This window comes from Gasterosteus aculeatus, chromosome 4 (genome assembly GCF_964276395.1).
Source record: "Gasterosteus aculeatus chromosome 4, fGasAcu3.hap1.1, whole genome shotgun sequence".
In the NCBI taxonomy this organism is placed as follows: domain Eukaryota; kingdom Metazoa; phylum Chordata; class Actinopteri; order Perciformes; family Gasterosteidae; genus Gasterosteus; species Gasterosteus aculeatus.
Window position 1 is genome coordinate 8,956,430 of NC_135691.1, and position 4,056 is coordinate 8,960,485.

Below are 4,056 nucleotides of genomic sequence, written 5' to 3' on the forward strand. Positions count from 1 at the left end.
AATGTTTGAAATATTTCAGCTTGGAGCAAAGCTGGATCCTGAATGACACTTGCTACGCTCCCTATGGCTGAAAAAAAATAAAAAAAGGTACAAGTATGAAAAGGTTGGTTACTTCAATCCATTAATAACAACATCGCTCTCTTTAATTCTCTCAGGGTGTTCCTGCTGGAGTACAAAAAGAAAAAGATAATATGTATATTGTTGGCTTGCCTGATAAGTAGTAGAGAGAAATTAGATGCCCCTTTCGCAGTTAGGAAGTACTTCAGAGGAACTGCTTTTACTGCAAATCTAAAGACGGTATCACAGGGCAGCCGCTGTGCCTGACAAGACTGTTCACGTTCAGCACACACGCAGCTTTCCTGCAGTCAAGGCACCAAGTCCCTGAAGCTCTTCCTCCATGGACTTTATTGTCAGAGTCTCGATGGTGGGACTCCTCGCCCTCCTCTTTGAAATCCGGAAAGATCAAACAAAACAACAGTGTTGACGCGGGGTGTGTTGTGTTTGTGGTTTAAATATATAATCAATTTCCATGGTTAGGGGTTTTTATTTGTTGTTGTATTATTGCTACATTAATAAATGGATAATGAATGTGATAATAAAGCGTACTGCGCTGTATGTATGTAGCCTAACTTTCTATCTACGCATTGTCCCTATCCATCTGCTGTATCCATCATTCTATCTATTTTATTTTTTTCCTCACTGTTCATTTTCTGTGACCATGTGGAAATCAACTCGGGGGCAAGTTTAAGGCTCAGTTTACAGATTTCCAAGAAGAAATGTAATGAGCAGTCCCTGAAAAAGTTAATCGAATAAAAAAATCTAACTCCTCTCCAAAGCAGTATTATTTTACACCCAATCAACCTTTACTTTCAAGAACATCCATTGAACAATAGCAAGTGAAAGCATGGCGGGATTAAAAGAGAGAAGCAACAGGGAAAATCAATACAGCAATTATGTGTGCAGATAATGGACATCAAGGTGTTATTTGGAGTGACCAAAAAGAAGAGGTGACATAAAGCCGATTCAAATACCGCAAACATTTCATTCCCTCACATCTGGCGCTATTGGCATGGATTTAGTGTTGCCGGGCTCTAGAAAAGCCAAAGTGTTTTTTTGTTGTTTTCCTCCATTGCCACAGCTGAATTAGCATTGTTTAGCATGATGTAATCATTGGGTGCTTCTTTATGTCCGTACGCAATCAGCAGCCTCTGTCAGAGCGCTGTTGGCTATTAAGTTTTATCGGCCGCACAATCCCTGAGAACACGAGCAACAAACACAGCAATTAGCTAATTGAGATCTCGGTCAACAAAATACGCAGACAAATATAAAAAAAAACAGAGAGAGAGAGAGAGAGAGAGAGTGTGTGACAAAAGGTGAAGGGAGAAAGAAGGACAGGGAGACAGACAGTATCCCCTCCTAAATGCTTTTACCTGCTCTAAAGAGGTCACCTCCAGTTCTCCCAAGCTTTACAGGTGGGTCAAAGATCTGGATCTGATAACTGGAGGGGCTTTAGAGAGCTGACATTTGACAAGCATGACAATGCTCTGACAGCCCTCGTTGGGGCATGATTAATGACTGACATCCCTGTCGCTCGTCCTGCAGAGAATGCAAATCCAGCCCCTCGGAGACGATTACCCTAACGTGGCCCATAATTTGATGCAGGATGCAGAAGTAAAATGTAAAGGGAAAACTGCGACGCGGCTTTTTGTGCTCCTGATACAATGCTTTTTTTTTAGGGTAACACTTCAGCGATGATGAGAGAGATGGTGCAGCATGATTGAAAACGACAGCCAGCAAATCCTTCTCATTTGTGCTAATACATTGACATTTAGCATAGAGTCAAGGGAAGAGCAGAGTCGATGTTTTGTGTCTTGAGTTGAAAAGGCACTCGTAAGCTGGCTCCCACATCTCATGCAATAATCATTTGTCTTTTCCTGCCTGGTCGGATGTCACTAAGTTCGTAGAGCAGTTTTAAACCAGGATTTGTAACATGACAGGCGTTTAAATATCTTTTTTTTGTTTTTATTAACTCTGTAGCACAGAGTTCCGATGACATGGATTTGCTTGACAAACAAAAGCTTGACAAACAAGTCAATGAAGTAAATAAAAAAGTAAGTAAAGTCTGACTCTTCAGAAGCTCTGAATATATTGAGCACATTCTTCGTGCCGGTGACACAGTGCTAAAACCGTTGCAGTAGATGCTCCCTCAAGTTGTCGAGGTGTGTTGCTATGTGCTCATGCCTGGTGGGGTTGCATCCAGCTATTCAGCATCGCCTACTTTAAAAATATCAAGTGCTTAAACGAAGGGACTGATTTATATGCACCGCTACACTTATCGTTGAATACTGAATGCTCCAAGACTTTTCCTTGGAAGATAGTCTTCATGTATATTTTTAAAACACACTCTTTAAATAACATTTACATTTAGCAAAAGGGAAGTTAGCATGCAGGTTTGGAATGGGAACCAATTTCTCTAACTTTTGATGTACTTGCATACATGTGTGGCTTCATGGAAATAAGGCCACACATGACAGCAATCAAAAACATAGAGGCAAAATAACAGAGCAGTACATGTACAATCGTCTATCCTAATTTCTCTTTGATCGTCTCATTTGCAATTAAAGAACAAACTGTAAACTATGAAACACTCTGAGAAGAGAAGTGGGAATGATTGTCACACAGCAACCTTATGATAATGTTGGGGGAGACACCCTCATTCTGGTGGGAATAAGTGTCAAAACGTACAATTTTCTTTAAATAATGCAGTATTTACAAATTCACAATAACAACAAAAACAAAGAATAAAAAAGGTAAAAGAGGATTCAAAGAGGAACGAGCAAACTTGATATTCTGCCTGTGTTATTTCTAAAAGCAGGCGGGGCTGAATCTCTCTTGTGCCTTTCCTCATTATCCTGTGTATGATAAATATAATCAAACAACAATGTCCAATTAGGAGTGCACAGACATTCTTTCATCTAAAAAAATGAACGTGATGAATGCACAATTGACACTGAAAAAATTGATTGTATGAAACACTGGCGTTGCGCCCTCATCAGAGAGGTATCGATGAATCCAGGGGCTTAAAGAAAAATAAAAAATAAACTTTGACGTACATCTGTGATATGATGGAGGCTGTGGGATGTGAACAAACAGTCCTTTCCAGGTGGTTTGAGTGATTGCCTAATCCCCTGTAGCTAGATGATTGCTGTGCAAGGTCAGTTTGAAGGCCCAGACTGATTGAGTGCTGTCCGTGGTCGGGGGTTCGCTCAAGCCTCTTATGCCATTAGATGGACAGCGGTGGAAGATTCTCTCTAGAGTTCTTCACTTTTTTTCCACACTTGAACCAAACCCGTCCAAACTGAATGACACTGGTGGGTGTGCCAGTAATCATTGAGACACACCAAAGGTAAAAACATAAAAAAACAATCAAGGCTGTGTTATCATCAGTAATCAAGAGAAAAGAAGGCTAATATTTGAGTTGAAATCATAAAGGAGTACAGATTTTGTTGATTTTGTCCAAAGTTCCCAACAATGTTCCCTGTGTATTTAGAATCTTCTCGGACTGTTTGGATGTCTCCTTGCTCTTTATTTACTTTCGATCAACCTTTCTACAGTGCCGGGTAGCAAAATACGAGATAACTACGTTATCTTCCCCAACGGCCTTCCCTAATTTTGCCTGATTTTCCTTTGCTCGGCATCAGAAACAAACTGTTTTCTGCTACACAAACCCTGTTGTCAGCGTTGTGAGGCTACGTCTTGTACCTCATCAACACCCATGTGTTTCTCAAGCTGTCATTTTATTACTAAACTGGGTTTGTGGTATAAAACATTTCCTGGGGCTGCAATTGGATCAACCCCCCACTGCTATGTACATTCAGATACCCAGGGAAAGTTCTGTTCTTTATATCAAACTCCACTAGTCTGCAGCAGAAATCCTTTGTGTGGACATCTTTGTGACAGCTCCTTGGCAACTTGTACGCCTGTGTGCCACAAACTCCCTAAGCTGACTGTTTGGATCAAGTGGGAAGAGGCAGCAATCCCAAAGAGAACAAAATA